Raw genomic sequence first — 24,994 nt, forward strand, 5'->3', positions numbered from 1 at the left:
TCCCGAAACCCGAGCCATGTCTCGGGCGATATCCAAAAACGAGGGGACATGTATCGGGTCCAGAGATCATCAGTTCAACAAGTACCTACTTGCACCCACTGGGGTGAACCACTCAAGAACTCCATGTACCAGAGTCCCGAGGGGCGATCCGGAGGAGAGGCTAGCGGTGTGCGGTCCATTGCGATGGTTTCTACAAATTGGCTCCCTTGAGCTTTGAGCCGACGGGCTTCTGGACGACGCACCTGCATGCCGGTTCGGGCATTGAGGCCATTGACGGTTATTTGGCGGCCTTCTCTTCCACCCCTAACTATTTTCTCTACTGATGAGGGAAGTTATCCCGAAACCCGAGCCATGTCTGGGGCGATATCCAAAACCCCGGGACATGTATCGGGTCTAGAGATCATCAGTTCAACAAGTACCTACTTGCACCCACTGGGGTGAACCACTCAAGAACTCCATGTACCAGAGTCCCGAGGGGCAATCCGGAGGAGAGGCTAGCGGTGTGCGGTCCATTGCGATGGCTTCTACAAATTGGCTCCCTTGAGCTTTGAGCTGACGGGCTCCTGGACCATGCACCTGCGTGCCGGTTCGGGCATCGACGCCATTGACGGTTGTTTGGCGGCCTTCTCTTCCACCCCTAACTATTTTCTCTACTGATGAGGGAAGTTATCCCGAAACCCGAACCATGTCTCGGGCGATATCCAAAAACCCGGGACATGTATCGGGTCTAGAGATCATCAGTTCAACAAGTACCTACTTGCACCCACTGGGGTGAACCACTCAAGAACTCCATGTACCAGAGTCCCGAGGGGCGATCCGGAGGAGAGGCTAGCGGTGTGCGGTCCATTGCGATGGTTTCTACAAATTTGTTCCCTTGAGCTTTGAGCCGACTGGCTCCTGGACGACGCACCTGCGTGCCGGTAAGGGCATCGAGGCCATTGACGGTTGTTTGGCGGCCTTCTCTTCCACCCCTAACTATTTTCTCTACTGATGAGGGAAGTTATCCCGAAACCCGAGCCATGTCTCGGGCGATATCCAAAAACCCAGGACATGTATCGGGTCTAGAGATCATCAGTTCAACAAGTACCTACTTGCACCCACTGGGGTGAAGCACTCAAGAACTCCATGTACCAGAGTCCCGAGGGGTGATCCGGAGGAGAGGCTAGCGGTGTGTGGTCCATTGCGATGGTTTCTACAAATTGGCTCCCTTGAGCTTTGAGCCGACGGGCTCCTGGACGACGCACCTGCGTGCCGGTAAGGGCATCGAGGCCATTGACGGTTGTTTGGCGGCCTTCTCTTCCACCCCTAACTATTTTCTCTACTGATGAGGGAAGTTATCCCGAAACCAGAGCCATGTCTCGGGCGATATCCCAAAACCCGGGACATGTATCGGGTCTAGAGATCATCAGTTCAACAAGTACCTACTTGCACCCACTGGGGTGAACCACTCAAGAACTCCATGTACCAGAGTCCCGAGGGGCGATCCGGAGGAGAGGGTAGCGGTGTGCGGTCCATTGCGATGGTTTCTACAAATTGGCTCCCTTGAGCTTTGAGCCGACGGGCTCCTGGACGACGCACCTGCGTGCCGGTTTGGGCATTGAGGCCATTGACGGTTGTTTGGCGGCCTTCTCTACCACCCCTAACTATTTTCTCTACTGATGAGGGAAGTTATCCCGAAACCCGAGCCATGTCTCGGGCGATATCCCAAAACCCGGGACATGTATCGGGTCTAGAGATCATCAGTTCAACAAGTACCTACTTGCACCCACTGGGCTGAACCACTCAAGAACTCCATGTACCAGAGTCCCGAGGGCGATCCGGAGGAGAGGCTAGCGGTGTGTGGTCCAATGGGATGGTTTCTACAAATTGGCTCCCTTGAGCTTTGAGCCGACGGGCTCCTGGACGACGCACCTGCGTGGTGGTTCGGGCATCGAGGCCATTGACGGTTGTTTGGCGGCCTTCTCTTCCACCCCTTAACTATTTTCTCTACTGATGAGGGAAGTTATCCCGAAACCCGAGCCATGTCTCGGGCGATATCCAAAAACCCGGGACATGTATCGGGTCTAGAGATCATCAGTTCAACAAGTACCTACTTGCACCCACTGGGGTGAACCACTCAAGAACTCCATGTACCAGAGTCCCGAGGGGCGATCCGGAGGAGAGGCTAGCGGTGTGCGGTCCATTGCGATGGTTTCTACAAATATTTTCCCTTGAGCTTTGAGCCGACTGGCTCCTGGACGACGCACCTGCGTGCCGGTAAGGGCATCGAGGCCATTGACGGTTGTTTGGCGGCCTTCTCTTCCACCCCTAACTATTTTCTCTACTGATGAGGGAAGTTATCCCGAAACCCGAGCCATGTCTCGGGCGATATCCAAAAACCCGGGACATGTATCGGCTCTAGAGATCATCAGTTCAACAAGTACCTACTTGCACCCACTGGGGTGAACCACTCAAGAACTCCATGTACCAGAGTCCCGAGGGGCGATCCGGAGGAGAGGCTAGCGGTGTGTGGTCCATTGCGATGGTTTCTACAAATTGGCTCCCTTGAGCTTTGAGCCGACGGGCTCCTGGACGACGCACCTGCGTGTCGGTAAGGGCATCGAGGCCATTGACGGTTGTTTGGCGGCCTTCTCTTCCACCCCTAACTATTTTCTCTACTGATGAGGGAAGTTATCCCGAAACCCGAGCCATGTCTCGGGCGATATCCAAAAACCCGGGACATGTATCGGGTCTAGAGATCATCAGTTCAACAAGTACCTACTTGCACCCACTGGGGTGAACCACTCAAGAACTCCATGTACCAGAGTCCCGAGGGGCGATCCGGAGGAGAGGCTAGCGGTGTGCGGTCCATTGCGATGGTTTCTACAAATTGGCTCCCTTGAGCTTTGAGCCGACGGGCTCCTGGACGACGCACCTGCGTGCCGGTTTGGGCATCGAGGCCATTGACGGTTGTTTGGCGGCCTTCTCTTCCACCCCTAACTATTTTCTCTACTGATGAGGGAAGTTATCCCGAAACCCGAGCCATGTCTCGGGCGATATCCCAAAACCCGGGACATGTATCGGGTCTAGGGTTCATCAGTTCAACAAGTACCTACTTGCACCCACTGGGGTGAACCACTCAAGAACTCCATGTACCAGAGTCCCGAGGGGCGATCCGGAGGAGAGGCTAGCGGTGTGCGGTCCATTGCGATGGTTTCTACAAATTGGCTCCCTTGAGCTTTGAGCCGACGGGCTCCTGGACGACGCACCTGCGTGCCGGTTCGGGCATCGAGGCCATTGACGGTTGTTTGGCGGCCTTCTCTTCCACCCCTAACTAATTTCTCTACTGATGAAGGAAGTTATCCCGAAACCCGAGCAATGTCTCGGGCGATATCCAAAAACCCGGGACATGTATCGGGTCTAGAGATAATCAGTTCAACAATTACCTACTTGCACCCACTGGGGTGAACCACTCAATACCTCCATGTACCAGAGTCCCGAGGGGCAATCCGGAGAAGAGGCTAGCGGTGTGCGGTCCATTGCGATGGTTTCTTCAAATTGGCTCCCTTGAGCTTTGAGCCGACGGGCTCCTGGACGACGCACCTGCGTGCCGGTTCGGGCATCGAGGCCATTGACGGTTGTTTGGCGGCCTTCTCTTTCACCCCTAACTATTTTCTCTACTGATGAGGGAAGTTATCCCGAAACCCGAGCCATGTCTAGGGCGATATCCAAAAACCCGGGACATGTATCGGGTCTAGAGATCATCAGTTCAACAAGTACCTACTTGCACCCACTGGGGTGAACCACTCAAAAACTCCATGTACCAGAGTCCCGAGGGGCGATCCGGAGGAGAGGCTAGCGGTGTGCGGTCCATTGCGATGGTTTCTACAAATTGGCTCCCTTGAGCTTTGAGCCGACGAGCTCCTGGATGACGCACCTCCGTGCCGGTTCGGGCATCGAGGCCATTGACGGTTGTTTGGCGGCCTTCTCTTCCACCCCTAACTATTTTCTCTACTGATGAGGGAAGTTATCCCGAAACCCGAGCCATGTCTCGGGTGATATCCAAAAACCCGGGACATGTATCGGGTCTAGAGATCATCAGTTCAACAAGTACCTACTTGCACCTACTGGGGTGAACCACTCAAGAACTCCATGTACCAGAGTCCCGAGGGGCGATCCGGAGGAGAGGCTAGCGGTGTGCGGTCCATTGCGATGGTTTCTACAAATTGGCTCCCTTGAGCTTTGAGCCGACGGGCTCCTGGACGACGCACCTGCGTGCCGGTTCGGGCATCGAGGCCATTGACGGTTGTTTGGCGGCCTTCTCTTCCACCCCTAACTAATTTCTCTACTGATGAAGGAAGTTATCCCGAAACCCGAGCAATGTCTCGGGCGATATCCAAAAACCCGGGACATGTATCGGGTCTAGAGATAATCAGTTCAACAATTACCTACTTGCACCCACTGGGGTGAACCACTCAATACCTCCATGTACCAGAGTCCCGAGGGGCAATCCGGAGAAGAGGCTAGCGGTGTGCGGTCCATTGCGATGGTTTCTTCAAATTGGCTCCCTTGAGCTTTGAGCCGACGGGCTCCTGGACGACGCACCTGCGTGCCGGTTCGGGCATCGAGGCCATTGACGGTTGTTTGGCGGCCTTCTCTTTCACCCCTAACTATTCTCTCTACTGATGAGGGAAGTTATCCCGAAACCCGAGCCATGTCTAGGGCGATATCCAAAAACCCGGGACATGTATCGGGTCTAGAGATCATCAGTTCAACAAGTACCTACTTGCACCCACTGGGGTGAACCACTCAAAAACTCCATGTACCAGAGTCCCGAGGGGCGATCCGGAGGAGAGGCTAGCGGTGTGCGGTCCATTGCGATGGTTTCTACAAATTGGCTCCCTTGAGCTTTGAGCCGACGAGCTCCTGGACGACGCACCTCCGTGCCGGTTCGGGCATCGAGGCCATTGACGGTTGTTTGGCGGCCTTCTCTTCCACCCCTAACTATTTTCTCTACTGATGAGGGAAGTTATCCCGAAACCCGAGCCATGTCTCGGGTGATATCCAAAAACCCGGGACATGTATCGGGTCTAGAGATCATCAGTTCAACAAGTACTTACTTGCACTTACTGGGGTGAACCACTCAAGAACTCCATGTACCAGAGTCCCGAGGGGCGATCCGGAGGAGAGGCTAGTGGTGTGCGGTCCATTGCGATGGTTTCTACAAATTGGCTCCCTTGAGCTTTGAGCCGATGGGCTCCTGGACGATGCACCTGTGTGCCGGTTCGGGCATCGAGGCCATTGACGGTTGTTTGGCGGCCTTCTCTTCCACCCCTATTTTCTCTACTGATGAGGGAAGGTATCCCAAAACCCGAGCCATGTCTCGGGCGATATCCAAAAACCCGGGACATGTATCGGGTCTAGAGATCATCAGTTCAACAAGTACCTACTTGCACCCACTGGGGTGAACCACTCAAGAACTCCATGTACCAGAGTCCCAAGGGGCGATCTGGAGTAGAGGCTAGCGGTCTGCGGTCCATTGCGATGGTTTCTACAAATTGGCTCCCTTGAGCTTTGAGCCGACGGGCTCCTGGACAACGCACCTGCGTGCCGGTTCGGGCATCAAGGCCATTGACAGTTGTTTGGCGGCCTTCTCTTCCACCCCTAACTATTTTCTCTACTGATGAGGGAAGTTATCCCGAAACCAGAGCCATGTCTCGGGCGATATGCCAAAACCCGGGACATGTATCGGGTCTAGAGATCATCAGTTCAACAAGTACCTACTTGCACCCACTGGGGTGAACCACTCAAGAACTCCATGTACCAGAGTCCCGAGGGGCGATCCGGAGGAGAGGGTAGCGGTGTGCGGTCCATTGCGATGGTTTCTACAAATTGGCTCCCTTGAGCTTTGAGCCGACGGGCTCCTGGACGACGCACCTGCGTGCCGGTTTGGACATCGAGGCCATTGACGGTTGTTTGGCGGCCTTCTCTACCACCCCTAACTATTTTCTCTACTAATGAGGGAAGTTATCCCGAAACCCGAGCCATGTCTCGGGCGATATCCCAAAACCAGGGACATGTATCGGGTCTAGAGATCATCAGTTCAACAAGTACCTACTTGCACCCACTGGGCTGAACCACTCAAGAACTCCATGTACCAGAGTCCCGAGGGCGATCCGGAGGAGAGGCTAGCGGTGTGTGGTCCAATGGGATGGTTTCTCCAAATTGGCTCCCTTGAGCTTTGAGCCGACGGAATCCTGGACGACGCACCTGCGTTGCGGTTCGGGCATCGAGGCCATTGACGGTTGTTTGGCGGCCTTCTCTTCCACCCCGTAACTATTTTCTCTACTGATGAGGGAAGTGATCCCGAAACCCGAGCCATGTCTCGGGCGATATCCAAAAACCCGGGACATGTATCGGGTCTAGAGATCATCAGTTCAACAAGTACCTACTTGCACCCACTGGGGTGAACCACTCAAGAACTCCATGTACCAGAGTCCCGAGGGGCGATCCGGAGGAGAGGCTAGCGGTGTGCGGTCCATTGCGATGGTTTCTACAAATTTGTTCCCTTGAGCTTTGAGCCGACTGGCTCCTGGACGACGCACCTGCGTGCCGGTAAGGGCATCGAGGCCATTGACGGTTGTTTGGCGGCCTTCTCTTCCACCCCTAACTATTTTCTCTACTGATGAGGGAAGTTATCCCGAAACCCGAGCCATGTCTCGGGCGATATCCAAAAACCCGGGACATGTATCGGGTCTAGAGATCATCAGTTCAATAAGTACCTACTTGCACCCACTGGGGTGAAGCACTCAAGAACTCCATGTACCAGAGTCCCGAGGGGTGATCCGGAGGAGAGGCTAGCGGTGTGTGGTCCATTGCGATGGTTTCTACAAATTGGCTCCCTTGAGCTTTGAGCCGACGGGCTCCTGGACGACGCACCTGCGTGCCGGTAAGGGCATCGAGGCCATTGACGGTTGTTTGGCGGCCTTCTCTTCCACCCCTAACTATTTTCTCTACTGATGAGGGAAGTTATCCCGAAACCAGAGCCATGTCTCAGGCGATATCCCAAAACCCGGGACATGTATCGGGTCTAGAGATCATCAGTTCAACAAGTACCTACTTGCACCCACTGGGGTGAACCACTCAAGAACTCCATGTACCAGAGTCCCGAGGGGCGATCCGGAGGAGAGGCTAGCGGTGTGCGGTCCATTGCGATGGTTTCTACAAATTTGTTCCCTTGAGCTTTGAGCCGACTGGCTCCTGGACGACGCACCTGCGTGCCGGTAAGGGCATCGAGGCCATTGACGGTTGTTTGGTGGCCTTCTCTTCCACCCCTAACTATTTTCTCTACTGATGAGGGAAGTTATCCCGAAACCCGAGCCATGTCTCGGGCGATATCCAAAAACCCGGGACATGTATCGGGTCTAGAGATCATCAGTTCAACAAGTACCTACTTGCACCCACTGGGGTGAAGCACTCAAGAACTCCATGTACCAGAGTCCCGAGGGGCGATCCGGAGGAGAGGCTAGCGGTGTGTGGTCCATTGCGATGGTTTCTACAAATTGGCTCCCTTGAGCTTTGAGCCGACGGGCTCCTGGACGACGCACCTGCGTGCCGGTAAGGGCATCGAGGCCATTGACGGTTGTTTGGCGGCCTTCTCTTCCACCCCTAACTATTTTCTCTACTGATGAGGGAAGTTATCCCGAAACCCGAGCCATGTCTCGGGCGATATCCAAAAACCCGGGACATGTATCGGGTCTAGAGATCATCAGTTCAACAAGTACCTACTTGCACCCACTGGGGTGAACCACTCAAGAACTCCATGTACCAGAGTCCCGAGGGGCGATCCGGAGGAGAGGCTAGCGGTGTGCGGTCCATTGCGATGGTTTCTACAAATTGGCTCCCTTGAGCTTTGAGCCGACGGGCTCCTGGACGACGCACCTGCGTGCCGGTTTGGGCATCGAGGCCATTGACGGTTGTTTGGCGGCCTTCTCTTCCACCCCTAACTATTTTCTCTACTGATGAGGGAAGTTATCCCGAAACCCGAGCCATGTCTCGGGCGATATCCCAAAACCCGGGACATGTATCGGGTCTAGAGATCATCAGTTCAAAAAGTACCTACTTGCACCCACTGGGGTGAACCACTCAAGAACTCCATGTACCAGAGTCCCGAGGGGCGATCCGGAGGAGAGGCTAGCGGTGTGCGGTCCATTGCGATGGTTTCTACAAATTGGCTCCCTTGAGCTTTGAGCCGACGGGCTCCTGGACGATGCACCTGCGTGCCCGTTCGGGCATTGAGGCCATTGACGGTTGTTTGGCGGCCTTCTCTTCCACTACTAACTATTTTCTCTACTGATGAGGGAAGTTATCCCGAAACCCGAGCCATGTCTCGGGCGATATCCAAAAACCAGGGGACATGTATCGGGTCCAGAGATCATCAGTTCAACAAGTACCTACTTGCACCCACTGGGGTGAAGCACTCAAGAACTCCATGTACCAGAGTCCCGAGGGGTGATCCGGAGGAGAGGCTAGCGGTGTGTGGTCCATTGCGATGGTTTCTACAAATTGGCTCCCTTGAGCTTTGAGCCGACGGGCTCCTGGACGACGCACCTGCGTGCCGGTAAGGGCATCGAGGCCATTGACGGTTGTTTGGCGGCCTTCTCTTCCACCCCTAACTATTTTCTCTACTGATGAGGGAAGTTATCCCGAAACCCGAGCCATGTCTCGGGCGATATCCAAAAACCCGGGACATGTATCGGGTCTAGAGATCATCAGTTCAACAAGTACCTACTTGCACCCACTGGGGTGAACCACTCAAGAACTCCATGTACCAGAGTCCCGAGGGGCGATCCGGAGGAGAGGCTAGCGGTGTGCGGTCCATTGCGATGGTTTCTACAAATTGGCTCCCTTGAGCTTTGAGCCGACGGGCTTCTGGACGACGCACCTGCATGCCGGTTCGGGCATTGAGGCCATTGACGGTTATTTGGCGGCCTTCTCTTCCACCCCTAACTATTTTCTCTACTGATGAGGGAAGTTATCCCGAAACCCGAGCCATGTCTCGGGCGATATCCAAAAACCCGGGACATGTATCGGGTCTAGAGATCATCAGTTCAACAAGTACCTACTTGCACCCACAGGGGTGAACCACTCAAGAACTCCATGTACCAGAGTCCCGAGGGGCAATCCGGAGGAGAGGCTAGCGGTGTGCGGTCCATTGCGATGGCTTCTACAAATTGGCTCCCTTGAGCTTTGAGCTGACGGGCTCCTGGACGTTGCACCTGCGTGCCGGTTCGGGCATCGAGGCCATTGACGGTTGTTTGGCGGCCTTCTTTTCCACCCCTAACTATTTTCTCTACTGATGAGGGAAGTTATCCCGAAACCCGAACCATGTCTCGGGCGATATCCAAAAACCCGGGACATGTATCGGGTCTAGAGATCATCAGTTCAACAAGTACCTACTTGCACCCACTGGGGTGAACCACTCAAGAACTCCATGTACCAGAGTCCCGAGGGGCGATCCGGAGGAGAGGCTAGCGGTGTGCGGTCCATTGCGATGGTTTCTACAAATTTGTTCCCTTGAGCTTTGAGCCGACTGGCTCCTGGACGACGCACCTGCGTGCCGGTAAGGGCATCGAGGCCATTGACGGTTGTTTGGCGGCCTTCTCTTCCACCCCTAACTATTTTCTCTACTGATGAGGGAAGTTATCCCGAAACCCGAGCCATGTCTCGGGCGATATCCAAAAACCCGGGACATGTATCGGGTCTAGAGATCATCAGTTCAACAAGTACCTACTTGCACCCACTGGGGTGAAGCACTCAAGAACTCCATGTACCAGAGTCCCGAGGGGTGATCCGGAGGAGAGGCTAGCGGTGTGTGGTCCATTGCGATGGTTTCTACAAATTGGCTCCCTTGAGCTTTGAGCCGACGGGCTCCTGGACGACGCACCTGCGTGCCGGTAAGGGCATCGAGGCCATTGACGGTTGTTTGGCGGCCTTCTCTTCCACCCCTAACTATTTTCTCTACTGATGAGGGAAGTTATCCCGAAACCAGAGCCATGTCTCTGGCGATATCCCAAAACGCGGGACATGTATCGGGTCTAGAGATCATCAGTTCAACAAGTACCTACTTGCACCCACTGGGGTGAACCACTCAAGAACTCCATGTACCAGAGTCCCGAGGGGCGATCCGGAGGAGAGGGTAGCGGTGTGCGGTCCATTGCGATGGTTTCTACAAAGAGCTTTGAGCCGACGGGCTCCTGGACGACGCACCTGCGTGCCGGTTTGGGCATCGAGGCCATTGACGGTTGTTTGGCGGCCTTCTCTACCACCCCTAACTATTTTCTCTACTGATGAGGGAAGTTATCCCGAAACCCGAGCCATGTCTCGGGCGATATCCCAAAACCCGGGACATGTATCGGGTCTAGAGATCATCAGTTCAACAAGTACCTACTTGCACCCACTGGGCTGAACCACTCAAGAACTCCATGTACCAGAGTCCCGAGGGCGATCCGGAGGAGAGGCTAGCGGTGTGTGGTCCAATGGGATGGTTTCTACAAATTGGCTCCCTTGAGCTTTGAGCCGACTGGCTCCTGGACGACGCACCTGCGTGCCGGTAAGGGCATCGAGGCCATTGACGGTTGTTTGGCGGCCTTCTCTTCCACCCCTAACTATTTTCTCTACTGATGAGGGAAGTTATCCCGAAACCCGAGCCATGTCTCGGGCGATATCCAAAAACCCGGGACATGTATCGGGTCTAGAGATCATCAGTTCAACAAATACCTACTTGCACCCACTGGGGTGAAGCACTCAAGAACTCCATGTACCAGAGTCCCGAGGGGCGATCCGGAGGAGAGGCTAGCGGTGTGTGGTCCATTGCGATGGTTTCTACAAATTGGCTCCCTTGAGGTTTGAGCCGACCGGCTCCTGGACGACGCACCTGCGTGCCGGTAAGGGCATCGAGGCCATTGACGGTTGTTTGGCGGCCTTCTCTTCCACCCCTAACTATTTTCTCTACTGATGAGGGAAGTTTTCCCGAAACCCGAGCCATGTCTCGGGCGATATCCAAAAACCCGGGACATGTATCGGGTCTAGAGATCATCAGTTCAACAAGTACCTACTTGCACCCACTGGGGTGAACCACTCAAGAACTCCATGTACCAGAGTCCCGAGGGGCGATCCGGAGGAGAGGCTAGCGGTGTGCGGTCCATTGCGATGGTTTCTACAAATTGGCTCCCTTGAGCTTTGAGCCGACGGGCTCCTGGACGACGCACCTGCGTGCCGGTTTGGGCATCGAGGCCATTGACGGTTGTTTGGCGGCCTTCTCTTCCACCCCTAACTATTTTCTCTACTGATGAGGGAAGTTATCCCGAAACCCGAGCCATGTCTCGGGCGATATCCCAAAACCCGGGACATGCATCGGGTCTAGAGATCATCAGTTCAACAAGTACCTACTTGCACCCACTGGGGTGAACCACTCAAGAACTCCATGTACCAGAGTCCCGAGGGGCGATCCGGAGGAGAGGCTAGCGGTGTGCGGTCCATTGCGATGGTTTCTACAAATTGGCTCCCTTGAGCTTTGAGCCGACGGGCTCCTGGACGATGCACCTGCGTGCCCGTTCGGGCATTGAGGCCATTGACGGTTGTTTGGCGGCCTTCTCTTCCACTACTAACTATTTTCTCTACTGATGAGGGAAGTTATCCCGAAACCCGAGCCATGTCTCGGGCGATATCCAAAAACGAGGGGACATGTATCGGGTCCAGAGATCATCAGTTCAACAAGTACCTACTTGCACCCACTGGGGTGAACCACTCAAGAACTCCATGTACCAGAGTCCCGAGGGGCGATCCGGAGGAGAGGCTAGCGGTGTGCGGTCCATTGCGATGGTTTCTACAAATTGGCTCCCTTGAGCTTTGAGCCGACGGGCTTCTGGACGACGCACCTGCATGCCGGTTCGGGCATTGAGGCCATTGACGGTTATTTGGCGGCCTTCTCTTCCACCCCTAACTATTTTCTCTACTGATGAGGGAAGTTATCCCGAAACCCGAGCCATGTCTGGGGCGATATCCAAAACCCCGGGACATGTATCGGGTCTAGAGATCATCAGTTCAACAAGTACCTACTTGCACCCACTGGGGTGAACCACTCAAGAACTCCATGTACCAGAGTCCCGAGGGGCAATCCGGAGGAGAGGCTAGCGGTGTGCGGTCCATTGCGATGGCTTCTACAAATTGGCTCCCTTGAGCTTTGAGCTGACGGGCTCCTGGACCATGCACCTGCGTGCCGGTTCGGGCATCGACGCCATTGACGGTTGTTTGGCGGCCTTCTCTTCCACCCCTAACTATTTTCTCTACTGATGAGGGAAGTTATCCCGAAACCCGAACCATGTCTCGGGCGATATCCAAAAACCCGGGACATGTATCGGGTCTAGAGATCATCAGTTCAACAAGTACCTACTTGCACCCACTGGGGTGAACCACTCAAGAACTCCATGTACCAGAGTCCCGAGGGGCGATCCGGAGGAGAGGCTAGCGGTGTGCGGTCCATTGCGATGGTTTCTACAAATTTGTTCCCTTGAGCTTTGAGCCGACTGGCTCCTGGACGACGCACCTGCGTGCCGGTAAGGGCATCGAGGCCATTGACGGTTGTTTGGCGGCCTTCTCTTCCACCCCTAACTATTTTCTCTACTGATGAGGGAAGTTATCCCGAAACCCGAGCCATGTCTCGGGCGATATCCAAAAACCCAGGACATGTATCGGGTCTAGAGATCATCAGTTCAACAAGTACCTACTTGCACCCACTGGGGTGAAGCACTCAAGAACTCCATGTACCAGAGTCCCGAGGGGTGATCCGGAGGAGAGGCTAGCGGTGTGTGGTCCATTGCGATGGTTTCTACAAATTGGCTCCCTTGAGCTTTGAGCCGACGGGCTCCTGGACGACGCACCTGCGTGCCGGTAAGGGCATCGAGGCCATTGACGGTTGTTTGGCGGCCTTCTCTTCCACCCCTAACTATTTTCTCTACTGATGAGGGAAGTTATCCCGAAACCAGAGCCATGTCTCGGGCGATATCCCAAAACCCGGGACATGTATCGGGTCTAGAGATCATCAGTTCAACAAGTACCTACTTGCACCCACTGGGGTGAACCACTCAAGAACTCCATGTACCAGAGTCCCGAGGGGCGATCCGGAGGAGAGGGTAGCGGTGTGCGGTCCATTGCGATGGTTTCTACAAATTGGCTCCCTTGAGCTTTGAGCCGACGGGCTCCTGGACGACGCACCTGCGTGCCGGTTTGGGCATTGAGGCCATTGACGGTTGTTTGGCGGCCTTCTCTACCACCCCTAACTATTTTCTCTACTGATGAGGGAAGTTATCCCGAAACCCGAGCCATGTCTCGGGCGATATCCCAAAACCCGGGACATGTATCGGGTCTAGAGATCATCAGTTCAACAAGTACCTACTTGCACCCACTGGGGTGAACCACTCAAGAACTCCATGTACCAGAGTCCCGAGGGGCGATCCGGAGGAGAGGGTAGCGGTGTGCGGTCCATTGCGATGGTTTCTACAAAGAGCTTTGAGCCGACGGGCTCCTGGACGACGCACCTGCGTGCCGGTTTGGGCATCGAGGCCATTGACGGTTGTTTGGCGGCCTTCTCTACCACCCCTAACTATTTTCTCTACTGATGAGGGAAGTTATCCCGAAACCCGAGCCATGTCTCGGGCGATATCCCAAAACCCGGGACATGTATCGGGTCTAGAGATCATCAGTTCAACAAGTACCTACTTGCACCCACTGGGCTGAACCACTCAAGAACTCCATGTACCAGAGTCCCGAGGGCGATCCGGAGGAGAGGCTAGCGGTGTGTGGTCCAATGGGATGGTTTCTACAAATTGGCTCCCTTGAGCTTTGAGCCGACTGGCTCCTGGACGACGCACCTGCGTGCCGGTAAGGGCATCGAGGCCATTGACGGTTGTTTGGCGGCCTTCTCTTCCACCCCTAACTATTTTCTCTACTGATGAGGGAAGTTATCCCGAAACCCGAGCCATGTCTCGGGCGATATCCAAAAACCCGGGACATGTATCGGGTCTAGAGATCATCAGTTCAACAAATACCTACTTGCACCCACTGGGGTGAAGCACTCAAGAACTCCATGTACCAGAGTCCCGAGGGGCGATCCGGAGGAGAGGCTAGCGGTGTGTGGTCCATTGCGATGGTTTCTACAAATTGGCTCCCTTGAGGTTTGAGCCGACCGGCTCCTGGACGACGCACCTGCGTGCCGGTAAGGGCATCGAGGCCATTGACGGTTGTTTGGCGGCCTTCTCTTCCACCCCTAACTATTTTCTCTACTGATGAGGGAAGTTTTCCCGAAACCCGAGCCATGTCTCGGGCGATATCCAAAAACCCGGGACATGTATCGGGTCTAGAGATCATCAGTTCAACAAGTACCTACTTGCACCCACTGGGGTGAACCACTCAAGAACTCCATGTACCAGAGTCCCGAGGGGCGATCCGGAGGAGAGGCTAGCGGTGTGCGGTCCATTGCGATGGTTTCTACAAATTGGCTCCCTTGAGCTTTGAGCCGACGGGCTCCTGGACGACGCACCTGCGTGCCGGTTTGGGCATCGAGGCCATTGACGGTTGTTTGGCGGCCTTCTCTTCCACCCCTAACTATTTTCTCTACTGATGAGGGAAGTTATCCCGAAACCCGAGCCATGTCTCGGGCGATATCCCAAAACCCGGGACATGCATCGGGTCTAGAGATCATCAGTTCAACAAGTACCTACTTGCACCCACTGGGGTGAACCACTCAAGAACTCCATGTACCAGAGTCCCGAGGGGCGATCCGGAGGAGAGGCTAGCGGTGTGCGGTCCATTGCGATGGTTTCTACAAATTGGCTCCCTTGAGCTTTGAGCCGACGGGCTCCTGGACGATGCACCTGCGTGCCCGTTCGGGCATTGAGGCCATTGACGGTTGTTTGGCGGCCTTCTCTTCCACTACTAACTATTTTCTCTACTGATGAGGGAAGTTATCCCGAAACCCGAGCCATGTCTCGGGCGATATCCAAAAACGAGGGGACATGTATCGGGTCCAGAGATCATCAGTTCAACAAGTACCTACTTGCACCCACTGGGGTGAACCACTCAAGAACTCCATGTACCAGAGTCCCGAGGGGCGATCCGGAGGAGAGGCTAGCGGTGTGCGGTCCATTGCGATGGTTTCTACAAATTGGCTCCCTTGAGCTTTGAGCCGACGGGCTTCTGGACGACGCACCTGCATGCCGGTTCGGGCATTGAGGCCATTGACGGTTATTTGGCGGCCTTCTCTTCCACCCCTAACTATTTTCTCTACTGATGAGGGAAGTTATCCCGAAACCCGAGCCATGTCTGGGGCGATATCCAAAACCCCGGGACATGTATCGGGTCTAGAGATCATCAGTTCAACAAGTACCTACTTGCACCCACTGGGGTGAACCACTCAAGAACTCCATGTACCAGAGTCCCGAGGGGCAATCCGGAGGAGAGGCTAGCGGTGTGCGGTCCATTGCGATGGCTTCTACAAATTGGCTCCCTTGAGCTTTGAGCTGACGGGCTCCTGGACCATGCACCTGCGTGCCGGTTCGGGCATCGACGCCATTGACGGTTGTTTGGCGGCCTTCTCTTCCACCCCTAACTATTTTCTCTACTGATGAGGGAAGTTATCCCGAAACCCGAACCATGTCTCGGGCGATATCCAAAAACCCGGGACATGTATCGGGTCTAGAGATCATCAGTTCAACAAGTACCTACTTGCACCCACTGGGGTGAACCACTCAAGAACTCCATGTACCAGAGTCCCGAGGGGCGATCCGGAGGAGAGGCTAGCGGTGTGCGGTCCATTGCGATGGTTTCTACAAATTTGTTCCCTTGAGCTTTGAGCCGACTGGCTCCTGGACGACGCACCTGCGTGCCGGTAAGGGCATCGAGGCCATTGACGGTTGTTTGGCGGCCTTCTCTTCCACCCCTAACTATTTTCTCTACTGATGAGGGAAGTTATCCCGAAACCCGAGCCATGTCTCGGGCGATATCCAAAAACCCAGGACATGTATCGGGTCTAGAGATCATCAGTTCAACAAGTACCTACTTGCACCCACTGGGGTGAAGCACTCAAGAACTCCATGTACCAGAGTCCCGAGGGGTGATCCGGAGGAGAGGCTAGCGGTGTGTGGTCCATTGCGATGGTTTCTACAAATTGGCTCCCTTGAGCTTTGAGCCGACGGGCTCCTGGACGACGCACCTGCGTGCCGGTAAGGGCATCGAGGCCATTGACGGTTGTTTGGCGGCCTTCTCTTCCACCCCTAACTATTTTCTCTACTGATGAGGGAAGTTATCCCGAAACCAGAGCCATGTCTCGGGCGATATCCCAAAACCCGGGACATGTATCGGGTCTAGAGATCATCAGTTCAACAAGTACCTACTTGCACCCACTGGGGTGAACCACTCAAGAACTCCATGTACCAGAGTCCCGAGGGGCGATCCGGAGGAGAGGGTAGCGGTGTGCGGTCCATTGCGATGGTTTCTACAAATTGGCTCCCTTGAGCTTTGAGCCGACGGGCTCCTGGACGACGCACCTGCGTGCCGGTTTGGGCATTGAGGCCATTGACGGTTGTTTGGCGGCCTTCTCTACCACCCCTAACTATTTTCTCTACTGATGAGGGAAGTTATCCCGAAACCCGAGCCATGTCTCGGGCGATATCCCAAAACCCGGGACATGTATCGGGTCTAGAGATCATCAGTTCAACAAGTACCTACTTGCACCCACTGGGCTGAACCACTCAAGAACTCCATGTACCAGAGTCCCGAGGGCGATCCGGAGGAGAGGCTAGCGGTGTGTGGTCCAATGGGATGGTTTCTACAAATTGGCTCCCTTGAGCTTTGAGCCGACGGGCTCCTGGACGACGCACCTGCGTGGTGGTTCGGGCATCGAGGCCATTGACGGTTGTTTGGCGGCCTTCTCTTCCACCCCTTAACTATTTTCTCTACTGATGAGGGAAGTTATCCCGAAACCCGAGCCATGTCTCGGGCGATATCCAAAAACCCGGGACATGTATCGGGTCTAGAGATCATCAGTTCAACAAGTACCTACTTGCACCCACTGGGGTGAACCACTCAAGAACTCCATGTACCAGAGTCCCGAGGGGCGATCCGGAGGAGAGGCTAGCGGTGTGCGGTCCATTGCGATGGTTTCTACAAATATTTTCCCTTGAGCTTTGAGCCGACTGGCTCCTGGACGACGCACCTGCGTGCCGGTAAGGGCATCGAGGCCATTGACGGTTGTTTGGCGGCCTTCTCTTCCACCCCTAACTATTTTCTCTACTGATGAGGGAAGTTATCCCGAAACCCGAGCCATGTCTCGGGCGATATCCAAAAACCCGGGACATGTATCGGCTCTAGAGATCATCAGTTCAACAAGTACCTACTTGCACGCACTGGGGTGAACCACTCAAGAACTCCATGTACCAGAGTCCCGAGGGGCGATCCGGAGGAGAGGCTAGCGGTGTGTGGTCCATTGCGATGGTTTCTACAAATTGGCTCCCTTGAGCTTTGAGCCGACGGGCTCCTGGACGACGCACCTGCGTGTCGGTAAGGGCATCGAGGCCATTGACGGTTGTTTGGCGGCCTTCTCTTCCACCCCTAACTATTTTCTCTACTGATGAGGGAAGTTATCCCGAAACCCGAGCCATGTCTCGGGCGATATCCAAAAACCCGGGACATGTATCGGGTCTAGAGATCATCAGTTCAACAAGTACCTACTTGCACCCACTGGGGTGAACCACTCAAGAACTCCATGTACCAGAGTCCCGAGGGGCGATCCGGAGGAGAGGCTAGCGGTGTGCGGTCCATTGCGATGGTTTCTACAAATTGGCTCCCTTGAGCTTTGAGCCGACGGGCTCCTGGACGACGCACCTGCGTGCCGGTTTGGGCATCGAGGCCATTGACGGTTGTTTGGCGGCCTTCTCTTCCACCCCTAACTATTTTCTCTACTGATGAGGGAAGTTATCCCGAAACCCGAGCCATGTCTCGGGCGATATCCCAAAACCCGGGACATGTATCGGGTCTAGGGTTCATCAGTTCAACAAGTACCTACTTGCACCCACTGGGGTGAACCACTCAAGAACTCCATGTACCAGAGTCCCGAGGGGCGATCCGGAGGAGAGGCTAGCGGTGTGCGGTCCATTGCGATGGTTTCTACAAATTGGCTCCCTTGAGCTTTGAGCCGACGGGCTCCTGGACGATGCACCTGCGTGCCCGTTCGGGCATTGAGGCCATTGACGGTTGTTTGGCGGCCTTCTCTTCCACTACTAACTATTTTCTCTACTGATGAGGGAAGTTATCCCGAAACCCGAGCCATGTCTCGGGCGATATCCAAAAACCAGGGGACATGTATCGGGTCTAGAGATCATCAGTTCAACAAGTACCTACTTGCACCCACTGGGGTGAACCACTCAAGAACTCCATGTACCAGAGTCCCGAGGGGCGATCCGGAGGAGAGGCTAGCGGTGTGCGGTCCATTGCGATGGTTTCTACAAATTGGCTCCCTTGAGCTTTGAGCCGACGGGCTTCTGGACGACGCACCTGCATGCCGGTTCGGGCATTGAGGCCATTGACGGTTATTTGGCGGCCTTCTCTTCCACCCCTAACTATTTTCTCTACTGATGAGGGAAGTTATCCCGAAACCCGAGCCATGTCTCGGGCGATATCCAAAAACCCGGGACATGTATCGGGTCTAGAGATCATCAGTTCAACAAGTACCTACTTGCACCCACTGGGGTGAACCACTCAAGAACTCCATGTACCAGAGTCCCGAGGGGCAATCCTGAGGAGAGGCTAGCGGTGTGCGGTCCATTGCGATGGCTTCTACAAATTGGCTCCCTTGAGCTTTGAGCTGACGGGCTCCTGGACGTCGCACCTGCGTGCCGGTTCGGGCATCGAGGCCATTGACAGTTGTTTGGCGGCCTTCTCTTCCACCCCTAACTATTTTCTCTACTGATGAGGGAAGTTATCCCGAAACCCGAGCCATGTCTCGGGCAATATCCAAAAACCCGGGACATGTATCGGGTCTAGAGATCATCAGTTCAACAAGTACCTACTTGCACCCACTGGGGTGAACCACTCAAGAACTGCATGTACCAGAGTCCCGAAGGGCGATCCGGAGGAGAGGCTAGCAATGTGCGGTCCATTACGATGGTTTCTACAAATTGGCCCCCTTGAGATTTGAGCCGACGGGCTCCTGGACGACGCACCTGCGTGCCGGTACGGGCATCGAGGCCATTGAAGGTTGTTTGGCGGCCTTCTCTTCCACCCCTAACTATGTTCTCTACTGATGAGGGAAGTTATCCCGAAACCCGAGCCATGTCTCGGGCGATATCCAAAAACCCGGGACATGTATCGGGTCTAGAGATCATCAGTTCAACAAGTACCTAATTGCACCCACTGGGGTGAACCACTCAAGAACTCCATGTACCAGAGTCCCGAGGGGCGATCCAGAGGAGAAGCTAGCAATGTGCGGTCCATTGTGATGGTTTCTACAAATTGGCTCCCTTGAGCTTTGAGCCGACGGGCTCCTGGACGATGCACTTGCATGCCGGTTTGGGCATCGAGGCCATTGACGGTTGTTTGGCGGCCTTCTCTTCCACCCCTAACTATTTTCTCTACTGATGAGGGAAGGTATCCCGAAACCCGAGCCATGTCTCGGGCGATATCCAAAAACTCGGGACATGTATCGGGTCTAGAGATCATCAGTTCAAAAAGTACCTACTTGCACCCACTGGGGTGAACCACTCAAGAACTCCATGTACCAGAGTCCCGAGGGGCGATCCGGAGGAGAGGCTAGCGGTGTGCGGTCCATTGCGATGGTTTCTACAAATTGGCTCACTTGAGCTTTGAGCCGACGGGCTCCTGGACGACGCACCTGCGTGCCGGTTCGGGCATCGAGGCCATTGACGGTTGTTTGGCGGCCTTCTCTTCCACCCCTAACTAATTTCTCTACTGATGAAGGAAGTTATCCCGAAACCCGAGCCATGTCTCGGGCGATATCCAAAAACACAGGACATGTATCGGGTCTAGAGATCATCAGTTCAACAATTACCTACTTGCACCCACTGGGGTGAACCACTCAATAACTCCATGTACCAGAGTCCCGAGGGGCGATCCGGAGAAGAGGCTAGCGGTGTGCGGTCCATTGCGATGGTTTCTACAAATTGGCTCCCTTGAGCTGACGGGCTCCTGGACGACGCACCTGCGTGCCGGTTCGGACATGGAGGCCATTGACGGTTGTTTGGCGGCCTTCTATTTCACCCCTAACTATTTTCTCTACTGATAAGGGAAGTTATCCCGAAACCCGAGCCATGTCTAGGGCAATATCCAAAAACCCGGGACATGTATCGGGTCTAGAGATCATCAGTTCAACAAGTACCTACTTGCACACACTGGGGTGAACCACTCAAAAACTCCATGTACCAGAGTCCCGAGGGGCGATCCGGAGGAGAGGCTAGCGGTGTGCAGTCCATTGCGATGGTTTCTACAAATTGGCTCCCTTGAGCTTTGAGCCGACGGGCTCTTGGACGACGCACCTGCGTGCCGGTTCGGGCATCGAGGCCATTGACGGTTGTTTGGCGGCCTTCTCTTCCACCCCTAACTATTTTCTCTACTGATGAGGGAAGTTATCCCGAAACCCGAGCCATGTCTCGGGCGATATCCAAAAACCCGGGACAGGTATCGGGTCTAGAGATCATCAGTTCAACAAGTACCTACTTGCACCCACTGGGGTGAACCACTCAAGAACTCCATGTACCAGAGTCCCGAGGGGCGATCTGGAGGAGAGGCTAGCGGTGTGCGATCCATTGCGATGGTTTCTACAAATTGGCTCCCTTGAGCTTTGAGCCGAAGGGCTCCTGGACGACGCACCTGCGTGCCGGTTCGGGCATCAAGGCCATTGACAGTTGTTTGGCGGCCTTCTCTTCCACCCCTAACTATTTTCTCTACTGATGAGGGAAGTTATCCCGAAACCCGAGCCATGTCTCGGGCGATATCCAAAAACCCGGGACATGTATCGGGTCTAGAGATCATCAGTTCAACAAGTACCTACTTGCACCCACTGGGGTGAACCACTCAAGAACTCCATGTACCAGAGTCCCGAGGGGCGATCCGGAGGAGAGGCTAGCGGTGTGCGGTCCATTGCGATGGTTTCTACAAATTGGCTCCCTTGAGCTTTGAGCCGACGGGCTCCTGGACGACGCACCTGCGTGCCGGTTCGGGCATCAAGGCCATTGACAGTTGTTTGGCGGCCTTCTCTTCCACCCCTAACTATTTTCTCTACTGATGAGGGAAGTTATCCCGAAACCCGAGCCATGTCTCGGGCGATATCCCAAAACCCGGGACATGTATCGGGTCTAGAGATCATCAGTTCAACAAGTACCTACTTGCACCCACTGGGGTGAACCACTCAAGAACTCCATGTACCAGAGTCCCGAGGGGCGATCCGGAGGAGAGGCTAGCGGTGTGCGGTCCATTGCAATGGTTTCTACAAATTGGCTCCCTTGAGCTTTGAGCCGACGGGCTCCTGGATGACGCACCTGCGTGCCGGTTTGGGCATCGAGGCCATTGACAGTTGTTTGGCGGCCTTCTCTTCCACCCCTAACTATTTTCTCTACTGATGAGGGAAGTTATCCCGAAACCCGAACCATGTCTCGGGCGATATCCAAAAACCCGGGACATGTATCGGGTCTAGAGATCATCAGTTCAACAAGTACCTATTTGCACCCACTGGGGTGAACCACTCAAGAACTCCATGTACCAGAGTCCCGAGGGGCGATCCGGAGGAGAGGCTAGCGGTGTGCGGTCCATTGCGATGGTTTCTACAAATTGGCTCCCTTGAGCTTTGAGCCGACGGGCTTCTGGACGACGCACCTGCATGCCGGTTCGGGCATTGAGGCCATTGACGGTTGTTTGGCGGCCTTCTCTTCCACCCCTAACTATTTTCTCTACTGATGAGGGAAGTTATCCCGAAACCCGAGCCATGTCTCGGGCGATATCCAAAAACCCGGGACATGTATCGGGTCTAGAGATCATCAGTTCAACAAGTACCTACTTGCACCCACTGGGGTGAACCACTCAAGAACTCCATCTACCAGAGTCCCGAGGGGCAATCCGGAGGAGAGGCTAGCGGTGTGCGGTCCATTGTGATGGCTTCTACAAATTGGCTCCCTTGAGCTTTGAGCTGACGGGCTCCTGGACGTCGCACCTGCGTGCCGGTTCGGGCATCGAGGCCATTGACGGTTGTTTGGCGGCCTTCTCTTCCACCCCTAACTATTTTCTCTACTGATGAGGGAAGTTATCCCGAAAACCGAGCCATGTCTCGGGCAATATCCAAAAACCCGGGACATGTATCGGGTCTAGAGATCATCAGTTCAACAATTACCTACTTGTACCCACTGGGGTGAACCACTCAATAACTCCATGTACCAGAGTCCCGAGGGGCGATCCGGAGAAGAGGCGAGCGGTGTGCGGTCCATTGCGATGGTTTCTACAAATTGGCTCCCTTGAGCTTTGAGCCGACGGGCTCCTGGACGACGCACCTGCGTGCCTGTTCGGGCATCGAGGCCATTGACGGTTGTTTGGCGGCCTTCTCTTTCACCCCTAACTATTTTCTCTACTGATGAGGGAAGTTATCCCGAAACCCGAGCCATGTCTAGGGCGATATCCAAAAACCCGGGACATGTATCGGGTCTAGAGATCATCAGTTCAACAAGTACCTACTTGCACCCACTGGGGTGAACCACTCAAAAACTCCATGTACCAGAGTCCCGAGGGGCGATCCGGAGGAGAGGCTAGCGGTGTGCGGTCCATTGCGATGGTTTCTACAAATTGGCTCCCTTGAGCTTTGAGCCGACGGGCTCTTGGACGACGCACCTGCGTGCCGGTTCGGGCATCGAGGCCATTGACGGTTGTTTGGCGGCCTTCTCTTCCACCCCTAACTATTTTCTCTACTGATGAGGGAAGTTATCCCGAAACCCGAGCCATGTCTCGGGCGATATCCAAAAACCCGGGACAGGTATCGGGTCTAGAGATCATCAGTTCAACAAGTACCTACTTGCACCCACTGGGGTGAACCACTCAAGAACTCCATGTACCAGAGTCCCGAGGGGCGATCTGGAGGAGAGGCTAGCGGTGTGCGGTCCATTGCGATGGTTTCTACAAATTGGCTCCCTTGAGCTTTGAGCCGACGGGCTCCTGGACGACGCACCTGCGTGCCGGTTCGGGCATCAAGGCCATTGACAGTTGTTTGGCGGCCTTCTCTTCCACCCCTAACTATTTTCTCTACTGATGAGGGAAGTTATCCCGAAACCCGAGCCATGTCTCGGGCGATATCCCAAAACCCGGGACATGTATCGGGTCTAGAGACCATCAGTTCAACAAGTACCTACTTGCACCCACTGGGGTGAACCACTCAAGAACTCCATGTACCAGAGTCCCGAGGGGCGATCCGGAGGAGAGGCTAGCGGTGTGCGGTCCATTGCAATGGTTTCTACAAATTGGCTCCCTTGAGCTTTGAGCCGACGGGCTCCTGGACGACGCACCTGCGTGCCGGTTTGGGCATCGAGGCCATTGACAGTTGTTTGGCGGCCTTCTCTTCCACCCCTAACTATTTTCTCTACTGATGAGGGAAGTTATCCCGAAACCCGAACCATGTCTCGGGCGATATCCAAAAACCCGGGACATGTATCGGGTCTAGAGAACATCAGTTCAACAAGTACCTACTTGCACCCACTGGGGTGAACCACTCAAGAACTCCATGTACCAGAGTCCCAAGGGGCGACCCGGAGGAGAGGCTAGCGGTGTGCGGTCCATTACGATGGTTTCAACAAATTGGCTCCCTTGAGCTTTGAGCCGACGGGCTCCTGGACGACGCACCTGCGTGCCGGTTCGGACATGGAGGCCATTGACGGTTGTTTGGCGGCCTTCTATTTCACCCCTAACTATTTTCTCTACTGATAAGGGAAGTTATCCCGAAACCCGAGCCATGTCTAGGGCAATATCCAAAAACCCGGGACATGTATCGGGTCTAGAGATCATCAGTTCAACAAGTACCTACTTGCACACACTGGGGTGAACCACTCAAAAACTCCATGTACCAGAGTCCCGAGGGGCGATCCGGAGGAGAGGCTAGCGGTGTGCAGTCCATTGCGATGGTTTCTACAAATTGGCTCCCTTGAGCTTTGAGCCGACGGGCTCTTGGACGACGCACCTGCGTGCCGGTTCGGGCATCGAGGCCATTGACGGTTGTTTGGCGGCCTTCTCTTCCACCCCTAACTATTTTCTCTACTGATGAGGGAAGTTATCCCGAAACCCGAGCCATGTCTCGGGCGATATCCAAAAACCCGGGACAGGTATCGGGTCTAGAGATCATCAGTTCAACAAGTACCTACTTGCACCCACTGGGGTGAACCACTCAAGAACTCCATGTACCAGAGTCCCGAGGGGCGATCTGGAGGAGAGGCTAGCGGTGTGCGATCCATTGCGATGGTTTCTACAAATTGGCTCCCTTGAGCTTTGAGCCGAAGGGCTCCTGGACGACGCACCTGCGTGCCGGTTCGGGCATCAAGGCCATTGACAGTTGTTTGGCGGCCTTCTCTTCCACCCCTAACTATTTTCTCTACTGATGAGGGAAGTTATCCCGAAACCCGAGCCATGTCTCGGGCGATATCCAAAAACCCGGGACATGTATCGGGTCTAGAGATCATCAGTTCAACAAGTACCTACTTGCACCCACTGGGGTGAACCACTCAAGAACTCCATGTACCAGAGTCCCGAGGGGCGATCCGGAGGAGAGGCTAGCGGTGTGCGGTCCATTGCGATGGTTTCTACAAATTGGCTCCCTTGAGCTTTGAGCCGACGGGCTCCTGGACGACGCACCTGCGTGCCGGTTCGGGCATCAAGGCCATTGACAGTTGTTTGGCGGCCTTCTCTTCCACCCCTAACT

The sequence above is a fragment of the Lissotriton vulgaris genome, chromosome 12 (genome assembly GCF_964263255.1).
Source record: "Lissotriton vulgaris chromosome 12, aLisVul1.2, whole genome shotgun sequence".
Taxonomy (NCBI): domain Eukaryota; kingdom Metazoa; phylum Chordata; class Amphibia; order Caudata; family Salamandridae; genus Lissotriton; species Lissotriton vulgaris.